Below are 12,066 nucleotides of genomic sequence, written 5' to 3' on the forward strand. Positions count from 1 at the left end.
TGTATCTCAAGGCAGTGGTTGTAGCAATGATACAGTCTTCTACTGCCTTTAATCACATAAGAAACAGAATGTTTTCACTGATTTGCATTCTTTAATCCTAATGGTAAAACCTGTCTTGTTTTTTAAATATCTTGATGAGGGAGGAGGGACGACAAGGTATTCCATGGTCTGTTCTGGCAGGTGCAAGTTCACCTGGAAGTGCAGAGCCCCAGCCCTCCTCCCCCGCTGCCCAGTGACAGCTGCACGCCCTGGGCTGTGCATTGTGGCAGCTGTGCCGTGGCAGCTCTGCACTGCAGTGTTGCTGTCCCTCTGTGCTGGCCTGCAGTGTGCCCCGTTGCCCTGCACTGCTCTCTGCCCAGAGAAGCCGTGGCTGGGCCAAACCTCCAAGTGTTCAGGGCCAGGTCTGACACAGCTTTGAGCAACCTGGCCCGGTGGGAAATCTCCCTGCTTAAGGCACGGTGTTCAACTAGATGGAGTTTTGAAACCTCTCCCAGCCAAAATCATTCTGTGATTTTGTGATTCTAGGATGTGCAAATTCACCAATACAGTGAGCCTTGCGAGGGGTTCCGGTCCAGTCTCTTACTTTCATGTTCCTCTTTTTACATCCTACAGTACCTCTTTTTGCAGTAACAGTTTTAAATTTTGGATATCAGCACAATGAATTTATATGGCTCCAAGCATCAGTAAAACCCTTGCTTTCCAAGGCTGACTGACGAAGAAATCTACCCTGTCCTACTGTGCAGGGCTGTGTAGACAGAAGTCTCTGCTAAAGCTTTAGCATTTTTACAGCTAAGGCTGGATGGTTTATGGTTGTGGCATGACAGGGTAGAAGAATAGCACCTTTCCAGCTGCTTCTGTGGCATGTAGTGGATATTGACTGAATGTTGTGAAGCATGGTGGAAAAGCAGCACATATACAGTAAGAATTCACAATTCTAGAGTGCTTTCATACAATGGAAAGAAAATAAAGATTCAGGAACATCTTTGTTGATGTAATTTCCTTGTTTCTGAAACTATGACCTGAAGATTCTTGCAGAGTATAACATATAAGCATTCAGTTAATATTTTTTTCTTTTATTGATAGTAGAAACTGCCCTGAAATTGGTGCTTCGGGCCTATTATTCCTCCTCCTAACTGGAAGATAAAGAAGGCCAAAGTGAGTTAAATTAAGGGAGTTAAAATTAACTGGCAAAACCCAGGTAAAGGAATTTATTTATCTTTTGCAGTACCTGAGCCTGGCTGTCTCTGGCTTCAGAGAAGTTTACTATGCTTATAAAACACTATAGCTACTCCAGCTTCAGTGTCTAAGGAAGTGTAGAAATCATTTAGTGAAGGAGGGAGGAAGAGAGGGAGAGACATGGAGACTTCTGTCACTTGCATTTATTCTCTATAATTATTTATTGTCTTTTCACATATCAGATAAAAACAGAAGGTAGTCACATACAATACAATTTTTAAAAAACCCTTACAAATACCTGATTGATTGGGTTGTTATGCATTGCTCCACCTTTCTCCTGTTCCCTGCCTTAGTTCTTTCACATTTTGTTTCTTTTCCATTGCAGTTGTAAATATAACTCTCCTGTCAAGATGAGCAAGGTCCTGATGAGATCTTGAAGGAGTCGCTGTGAACACAAGATTTACCTGGAAACCTGGGAGAAGTCAAGAAAGGTTGTGGGGAGTCAGCTAGCTCATTTCCCATACCTGGAGGTATAAAACACATGGCTTAGGGAACCCTACTCTTATCTAAGGAAGAAAAGAGAACTCCAGAATGGAAGATAAACAAGGTAACATGCAATGCTTAATTCCAAACACCTGTGACTGTCTAATAGTCTGTTCCCCTGGAGAAGCGTGTTGCTGCTTGCTCTTCCTCTGTTGCAGCAACACGCCATCAGCTGAGGACAGGGCTTGTCTGTGTGTCTGTCTGTGTGTCTGTCTGTCAGTGGCTGCCATGGCCAGCTGAAGCTGTGCTACCTGTGCTGAGACTCGCTGTCTGTCTCAGCTCCCTGTGCCTTCCTGCAGCCTCTCTTCTCCTACCCTCACCCACCAACACAGCCGTGGCCACTTGCCCAACATTTCCTCTTCCCTCAGCCCCCTGCAGGAAATATTTCCCCAGCAGTGCAGCAACAAACCTTCCTGTCCCACTCTGCTTTCTCCTCCCTGGCTTCAGAACCAGCATGGGAATATCTCCCCATTCTCTGTCCTGCCATGAGCAGCCGTTTGAAGCAGAAAACCCTGGAGGTTCTTTCCAGCCTAAATTTTTCTTGCAGCCCATACACTCTGCTTGGAATGTCATAGGCACAGCTACCCCTGCCCCAGAGAGGATTGCAATCCTACAAAATGGAAAAGGAAAGTTTTAAGGAGGGATATGGATGGGGTGGTTTCAGGAAATTTCATATTTGCAAAGCTTGTTTTTTAATTTTTTTTTTTAAATAAAAAGCAGACTCTAAAAAAATGCAGAAGTGTCAGGTCCAAAACTCTAGCAAGGGATTCTTGAAAGTTTTTCAGTAATAATAGGATGAAGTAAAGGTGGAGAAGGACTTTGACCCTTCAGTGGAGAGGATTATATTTGACAATAGAGCAGGTGAAAGCCACTGGTGAATTGAGTGGGAATTCTGATGTTGGGGAAGATGGAATTTATAAATATCCAAGAAGTAATCTTGAAGTTATTGTACATATGACTTGCTGATGACACTTTTTCATTGAAATTGAACAAAGAATGAAATCAAGCAGAAAGTGACAAAAGTTTTTAAATCTTCCTTAGAATTACTTGCAGAAAGATTTATTCTGGAAGGGACTTCCCTATTCCAAAGCCTTTTTCACAGCAGAGATACCACCAAAGGAAAACCGATTGCTCATGGCCATTTTCAAATGATTTCTGAAAATGGCAATGGTGGAGATTCCCCGGAGTCTCTGGCCTTTCTGTCAGTGATGAGCAATACTTGGTATGCGGTTTTTATTCCTTATTTTATGTCAGACTTTCCCTGTTGCCATCTAAGACTCTTTCCAGTTGTCCTTTTGCTGAGTCCCTCTGATAACACCCTTGTCTTCTCCAGGCTGAAGAGGACCAGCCCCCTGAGACTCTCCTGTTTCCTGGGATGCTCCTGTGCCATCCAGTGGCCTGTAGGGGCTCCCACCATTTTGTTCACATTGACCTTTCCATAGGGCATCTGAAAGAATGAAGTATTCCAGGTGTGGCCTCCATTCAGAGACGATGGAAATAAACTCTTCCATTATCCTGCTCCTCCAGTTTTCATACTGTGCAGGATTCAACTGCCCTTCGACTTCTTATCCACCAACAGAAGGAGTGGGAGAGAAGCCATTCTGACACACCTAAAATTAATTTCCCAGTGGTTGCATATATCAAATACTGTCATGCCTGAGGTAGGGTAAAACCTTTCCAGAAGTGTTTACTGGAACATCTCCTCTTCAAAATGAGTCTAAAAAAAGAGTTAGTTGGATTGAAAAGATCAAAACAGGAAAATCCATTTCTCACAGACTACATGAAAGTTGGAATGAGGTGACCAGAATGCTTTTCTCTTCCTCTGACCATGCTCCAAAGAGTTTAGATGTGTGAGTCAGGTGAGTCAACTCTGTGAGTGTGAGAGGCCAACTGGCTGAAATCATTAGGAAAGCAAGAATGGCTGAGCAACCTCAGTGTTGACAGAAGCCTGTGAGATAACATCAGCGAAACACCAGATCACTCCTGCAATTTCACCTCCTAACAGAATCAATTTGCAATCTTATGCTTTTGGTTTGGCAGTAAACTGCTCTCCTAACTGGCAAACCTACAGTGAAATTTTGCTTAGAAGTTCAATCACTGATGAGACAGGACAAAGAATATCAAGAAATGGTGGGGCAGACCTGTTGGATCTCAAATGCTTCAAACAATTAATTGTTCTATGCAGTTAAATTAGTAATAACACTTCTGCATGAAGCTACTATTTTCTTTGATCCTTCCACAATCCTCTGAGTTTCTTTTGCAGGAAGGTTTTCTTTCCCTGATTGACAGTTTTTCAGGAATTCTGAAAGAAGGTGTGGACCAGGAATGAAATTGTGGGTAGCACCTGTAATATGTCTTAGATGTGATTCTTACTCTAAATGAGTCTGAAATCCAGAAGACATTGTGAGCAGGGTGTGTGTTGTGGGAGGGAGGTGCATATGTGTTTTTCCTGAGAAGCTCTGAAGAAAGGGGGCAGGAAAGAGAGATATTTCCAGAACACACCAGTCAATTAATCTGTTGTGAGCATGCACATCTGTAATGTGATATAGTCAGCTGAGACCCTGCTGTGTCTGGGTCAGGTTCAAATACACAAGTGTGAAGCAGATGTTCAGCTTGTGTCACTGCAGTGTAGGCAGCTGTGCATTTGGCATCAAGTGAGTGCTTCCAGAGGGGAAGGTTTTCCTGGAGAGTGTGGTATGCAATCAGTTCCTACCCTAGCCTCCTCCTCTCAGAAACCCTGAGAACACTTAATATCCATCTTAGGAGGTCATTCAGAGCAAATGGCACACTCTACATTTGCCTCTGACCTATTGCATGACAACTTCTCCAAGAGCCAGCTGCTTTTGCTGTTTCTCCAGAATCTCTAAATTGAAAATCTCATTGAGAAGATTGAAAAAAAAGAATAAAAAAAGGTCTGAGGATTGCGTTTCAGCTTTTCTAGTTTTAACTGCAGATAGTGCTCCCTCTCCAAGGAAAAAATACTTTAAAGAGCAATCCAGATAGCTTTCACCCAGGTCAGCAGCGTTCCACAAATTGCCTTGCCTTGTGTGCATCCCTGCATCCTAAGTTCACTTACCTGAAGAAATCCCCAAATTTGGAAAACTTCTTGAGTGTCCAGTGTTCATTAACCAGCCCCCATGGCTGCAGTGTGCTCTCAGATTCAAGTCCTTTACAAAGTGCTGGGTTTCACACTCATAATTCCATCCAATTCTTTGCTTTCCAAAGCTGTGGTTTGCACTCAGGCTTGTTTGCAGACCATTTCCAAAGGCAGGAATTGCATATTCCAAAGCTGGAATCCTTATACTATTATGTCAATTCACCCCACTGTGCTTTACAATATTTTTGGATCAGGAAATGGCAACAATGGTCAAATGCATCTGACACCAGACTCCTATCCCTCCAGATGGCCCAGAGCTCAGATATTCACACAGGAGGGGACCTGTAGGCAGGATTGTATAGGGGCTGTATGGCCCTTACATCTCATCCTTAACAATGAGTCCCTATATCTCATCAGCTGGGTGAAAATACCTGTAAAAACAGCTTCTATAAACAACTTCTGGGAAATAATACTTTAATAGCAAAGTATGAGTATTCTCTAATCTATTTGTCTCAGTAACTTTGTGTACTATATGAAACTGTAGGTGTGTATTCTGACCATACATAAAATAAAAAATGAAATAGAATAATCATATTTTTGATATTAAGAAATTAGGACACACCAAGGATTTATCATACATGGAGTGTAGCATGAAGGTATGCATAGTGGTATTTCTTTAGGTAGCAGGTAGGTGCCACAAAAATCACATGTGGTCTAATTGAAGTAGGGTTTCTGTTTCTGTATGGTTAGAGTGCTACAGAGAGAAATGTGAACTCATCTGGAATCTGTTTTGATGGCACTACAGGGGTGCCCTGCATAACCCTGAATAGAGGGAAAGTGTTTCAAAAATCAAAAAAAAGAGATGAGGGTTTATTTTGAGTTTCTACCTTTTATGTTTGTGACATCCACAGAGGGACGATTTGTGGACTCAATAAATGGTTAGTAGAAGTTAATTTATGGTTTCTGCATGTTTTCAGAAGGAGATGTGTGGGAACTCACAATGTCTCTCAGACATTTTTAGAGGTTCCAGGCCTTGGTCAGAAGCATTCTAGACCCTGGCAGACAGCTGAAAAACAGCTGTGATTTTGAGTTTGAGCCATGGAATGAATTACCAACTTTGGAGGTGGAACAAGCAGTCACAAAAGGTTAGATAGTATAGTAAAAGTAGTTACAAAGTAGAGGGGAAATTTTTTTAGTACTGTACAGGGGGGTTTTAACATATGTACAGGGGGGTTTTCACTTTGTACATGGGGATCAGAAGTTCTAAGATGGAGGAAAGTGGGCTGATCCTGTTCTTCCTCCTTCTTCTTCCTTACCTCCATGTTCTTGGTGATGTTGGCACTCAGAGATTGGTTTAGAGTAGAAAAACACTTGGCAATGTAGGTAGTAGGTATTGGGGAATAATTGTAAACATGTTATACGTAATATATCATATAAAAGATAGCAGCAGCCCTGGGCGGAGAGAGAGACGAAGAAGACAGCAGATAGAGAGGATGTCAGGGTGTGTGTGTGCCTCTACCCAGGCCACTGATCAAATAGCCGCAGTCCAAGAACATAATCTGTTAGATAACTAGCAATAAACTGCCTTGAGACCGAACAGCTAAGCCTGCGGAGTTTTTCTTTGGAAGCACGGGTTGGACGAGGAATTTCACCACCACATGTGGCCCCAAAACAAGGCTGGGGTTCTCAGTTCTCACAGAGATGCAGGGAAATCATTGCTCTGAAGTATCTGAGCTCTGTTAAGATATGATGAAGGGTTTTATTATGGTTGCCTGTGACCTTTATAATTCTCATCACTTCATCCATGCAGGTTCAGGATGAAGGAAGTTGTACCCAGATGTGGCATCCAGAAATTATCTATACAGTACAGATAAGATCAATCAAGGTCAGGGTGGAAGTTCTTTATTGTCTTAATACATGAGCAGTTTGCTTTGGGGAAATTTTGTATTTTTAGGCAGACATTATAATAAGATAAACTTCAAAGGTAACAAAAAAATGTAATCTATGTGATATATAGTTCAGTTTAAATCTTCCCATGGTGAGTGATAAAACCATAAATGAATGAAAAGCTGTGCAAATCCTCCCACATGCCTATCACCTGTTTGTAGATATCTCATGGATAGAATGAGAACTGGCTTATTGTGAAAAGATACCTTGAAACAGCAAAGATTGGATGAGGCTGTGAAAGCAGTTGCAAAGAAAACATGTCAAGAGGTCATCCTTGAGTTTTGATGTTGTTTAGTGATGAATGAAAACTTACTGGATTATTGAGCCATTTAGCACATTTTTAAGTGTTTCAGAAAAAAAGAAAAAAAAACAACAAAAACCAAGAAAGTCAGTTTCCTCTTGCTTCACATTACCTGGTTTGTCCCAACTACAGCTTCCCTTCTTGCTCAGCTATATTACACTAAAGACTTTTTAGGCTATGGTATGTAAAGAGAGCTATGTTTTTGTCATCTAGGGGCTCCACTTTAGCTGGAGAACCTGCTCTGTAGGGATTAGGTATGTGAAAACCTTGCATTTCCCATAGGCATGCTATCAGGACTGAATGTTTTTCAAGCTCTCTCCCCTGCCTTTCATGTTTCTAGAAAAAGCAGACCATTTGCTTTGGAGGGAAGATAGTTTTATGAGCATTTAATTTAATCTTAATAAGGATATGCTTTGCATTTCTTCCCTATTTTTGCTGTAGTTTGATCTTGACAGCAACACCTGCCTGTAAATCAAGAGAACAATTGATGTGCTGGTACCTGTGGCATCACACCTCAGAGAATGAGATTAGAAATGTTCCAAAAAATAATGTGGGGGAGAGAAGGGTTTTTCAAGGGAAATCAGTGGACAGGTGTGTGTGTGTGTGTGTAAGAGGCTGGGGGGAAGAAGCCAGCCAAATGCTCATCCTCCACCCATCCCTAAGTAATTGGATAAGCTCTGCTGAGATTCCACAGCAAATACCAACATTTCTGAGACCACATTGCCACAGCTCAAAACAGGCAGCACACCCTGCTGTGGAGGGTGTGAATAATGCCACATATAACAGATAACATATATGATATCTGAAATACATGACAGATGATTTATATATGATACATTGTATATTCTCTATTATGCATAGTATGTAATATAAAATATGAAACATACAATGTGTATATCGTATATAATATTATATTATATATAATATCTTATGAATTTGGTCCTCTGCAATCTCTCTTCTTCAAGACTGGGATATCTGGGAAACCTGAGTTCTTTTATGGTAGGCAGAAAAATTTGGTGGGAATTTTGCTCCTCTCAAAACCAGCTCCTCTGTCTCAAGATCCCTCTAGTTAATCAGTGTTTTTCCAAACATGATGTGGAAGAGTATATTTAATTCCAAATTCACAGCTCTGTTTCTTGTCAATGATAGGATCACTTATGTTGTCAAATTTGATCTTGTTGCCAAAAATATACCGGAGGTTCAGTTATCATGCATCAGTTCACCTGTTGAGCTGGGAACCAATACTGTCTAAGGAACCAGTTTCAGAAAAAAAAACTATTTCAAAGAACTGTGTTCAGAAGAGGCTTTCTGAAAATACAATTTGTTCAGCAAATGAGTAAAAAAAAAGTGGCACAAATACTTCAAAATGAATTTTTCAGTTTAACAAGAAGGAAATAATCTAAATACTGAAACACAGTTTTGAATTATAAGGAACAATAACATGTGACTAGGCATTTCACTGCTGTGTTCTGACCATGCTTTAGTCATTAAATGGTGTGTGAAAACTTCATTATGCCTGCAGGCGGAGCCTTGGCATTAAAGGCAGCTCGGTGGCAAGGGAGCACTGCTTTGGGTACATCTTGTCTTTTAGCAGTCCACTGTTAGCCTCCTGCACACATATTACAGGAAGCAGGTATGCCTGCTCGTCATCTGGCTTCCCAGCAGACAAGATCTGATGCTGGCAGCGAGCTAAACCAGCCTGGTCTTGTTCTGTGGTTGTTTCTGCCTGTGAAACAGTGATTCCTCTTACCGCCTTTCTGAGGACAGGTTATCTGCAGGGTGCTTTACAGGCTTTACAGGGCAGACACGTTCAAGCTTTATCTTGCTAAGGCACCAAGGGAGGCATTCTCATGACTCAGCCAAGGCAGCCCTGCAGCCCAGTGAGCCCACAAATTTGGGAATCCAGCCTCAGCAGTGCCAATGGGTTGGTTCCAAGTGGCAGTGCAGCATGGCACAGAAAGCTGCTCTGGAGCTTAAATGGATGTAAGGTGGCAGCATGGGGCTGCACCTGAGTGAGTGAATCCTGCTGTAAATCAGCTGCTCCGAGCACACTGAGTGCTCCTGGCTGGCAGCTCCAGGACCCAGGCTCACACCTCTCCTTAGGGCAGGCTGTGCCCTACAGACACAGCAGCTCGTGCTGGCCCCTTGTCAGAGGAACACAGGGGTGTACACAGAGACTGTGCGTGACTCTTTGGGTGGGCAGGGGAATGGGCACTGACGTGTCGTGTCAACTATTGGCTGGACTGAGGAAACAGAGGGCACCTAAAACTTGTGACAGGCCTCTTAACCCCATCTGGTTGTAGATCCAAGTCACACAGGGTTTTATTTGTCCAGTGTTGTCACTTTTCAACAACTGGATTATTCAAATGCTAGTCTCAATAAATCTTAGTTTTCATTAGCGTTAATGTCAAAATCTTTGAAAGTTCTGCACTTCTGCTGTGTAAGAGAGGGAATCTTTATTCTTGAAGAAGGACAAAGATATCCTTGAGAGAAGACATCTTGAAAAAAATCTCTTTCTAAATTTCATAGTTGAAGTATCTTTCTCCTGGGGTCTTATTACTAATAATTCTGTCAGTTGAGAAACTCCCTAATGACCCTAATAACTATGGATGAGTGACAGGTTTGTAAAAGCAAAAAAGCAACGCTCTTCCACCAGGCTACTGCATTCCCATCTGGATCTTCATGTTTGTTACTCCATAAATCAGCAGGCTCTCCCCTGCTGCTAAAATAGTTTAGAGACTTTAGTTATTCAGTCTTTAACATAGAAAGGATAGCTCATCTATGGGCTGAAACAACAGAGCGCTGACGTTATTTCTTGTAGATTCTCTCCATCTCTTGGCATACAGGATCATTATCCTTTTTGGGACTGCTGTTTTTCCAGCTACATAGATATCACTTTTTTGGTTGCTTTTTCACCAAGACACTTCTCCTCATGCCCCTTGCAGTCCCCATATATTTATGACTGAGACACTTATGCTGCAGGAGGTGAGCAGGTGCTTGTTTAACAAATTTGCCTGTGGCAGCCCTGGACAACAGAGCTGCCATCCAAAAGGGTCTTGAAGGCAGGTGGAATGGGCTGGCAAGGACCCTTATAAAATTGGAAGTGGAAAAATCCTGCATCTAGGAAGGAAGAACCCCTTGCAATGACACATGTTGGGCACTGACGCTCTGGGGAGCAGCTCTGCTGAAAAAGACCTTGTGGGTTTTGTAGGCATGAAGTGAACATGAACCAAATCTGCCCAGTGACCAACAGCATCCTGGGCTGCCTAAATCAGCAGATTAAGGAGCTCATTGCTTCTTTGGCAGCATTCAGAACACTGCATCCTGTTCCGGGTGATGTAGCATAGAAAGGTGTTGGTAAACTGGGAGAGTTCAATGGGGGGCCATGGAAAAGGTCAGGGGAGTGTAGCATTTGCCCTGGGAGGAGAAGCTGGGGAATAGAACACATTCAGCTGGGAGAAAATGTTTTGGTGGGACCTAATAGCAGCTTTCCAATGCTTATGAGCAAGTTATGGAGAAGATGAAGCTAAACTTTTCAGAGTGAATATTTTGGGAGGATGAAAATGAGAGAGACATTAACTCAATCAAGAGAGTATTCAACAGATATAGTGAGAAGCTTTTTCATGATGATGTCAGAAAACTTTAAATCACACCACTCAGAGGTTTCAAGACCTGACTAGATAAAGCCACCAGCAACCATAATTCACCTCTCAGCTGTACCTGTGTTAAGCAGCTGACTGGATCCAATGAAAACCAAAGGTCACTTCCAACTTCAATTACCCACCAACCCTACAATCCTCCTGGCTCCCTGCATCATTCAAGCTCATCACATAAGGACCAAGACAGACAAATCCCAGTATTTCCTGAGCCATCTTGCTCCTGAGGAATCCTGCTATAAATAAAGATGATCAGTGTCCCTCGTCCATCCCATCAGCCTTGTCAGACTGATGCTGTCCTGATGGAGATTTCTGTGCACTCAGGACATGGACTCAGTGAGTCTAATGAGCTCCTTTGCATTGTCCTTGCACCCAGAAATTAATGTGACGCTGCAATTTGTCTCTCCTCCGTTTAGTGTTTAGAGATTTCTGGATAAATTTGGGTTTTTTTTGGAGGGAAATTATTCATTATGTGGTTCTCTGCTTTCGAGAGAGAGTAGAAGTAGAATCACATCCAACCACCAGTTCAAGAAAAAGAGAACTGAGAGGGCATCTGCTGATCTGTAGGATTTCAACACACAAGATGCTCTTCTGAGAAAGCCCATGATAGTTCCTACAAACAGCTGATCAGGATTGAAAGTAAAAGGAAAGAACACTAAAGTTACACCAGGGTGTTTGGGTTTTTTGTGCAAAAGCCCCAGCTGCAGGGTGTCTTTCTTGCCAAGTCACTTTCTGAGTGCTGTGTGTAGGGATAGTTCAAGATGAGCGGAGCTCAGCCCCAGGAGCTCCTCCTGCTCAGCTGCTGCAGTCCAGGCTGCAGAAGTATTACCTGAAGCATTTGCTTCAGACTGAATTGGGAAAATTTTTGGAGTCATATTTAGCAATAATATGGAAAGAAACACCATGTCTAATCAGATTCAAGTGTTTAAATTCAAAACCAACAGTATAAAGCATCATTTACAATGTTCAATATTTTGTACAAAATGAGTATCTCCAAAGATCTATGGTTATCTTTTGCCATACTTCTTCTTTAAAATTCTTATTTTGGAGCTGGTATTGCACCATACAAGTACTTCTCTATTTACACTCCCTTTCTGCATGCAAAACTGTGACTTTCTGTCTGGTTTTGAGATAACAGCATTTGGTGCCTTTGTTGATCATCCACAATAGTACCAGGCCCATCTATTACTATGCATAAACATATATGTTAATACATACGCCAAGGAAGCAGAGAATGGTTTGGGCTGCAAGGGACCCTAAAGAACCCTTTGAGGGATGGGGCATCCACACTCTCAGAGGGCTGAACATGAGCCATCAGTCTTCCCAGGTGGCCAAGGAAGCCCACG

The sequence above is a fragment of the Lonchura striata genome, chromosome 2 (assembly GCF_046129695.1).
Source record: "Lonchura striata isolate bLonStr1 chromosome 2, bLonStr1.mat, whole genome shotgun sequence".
Lineage (NCBI taxonomy): Eukaryota > Metazoa > Chordata > Aves > Passeriformes > Estrildidae > Lonchura > Lonchura striata.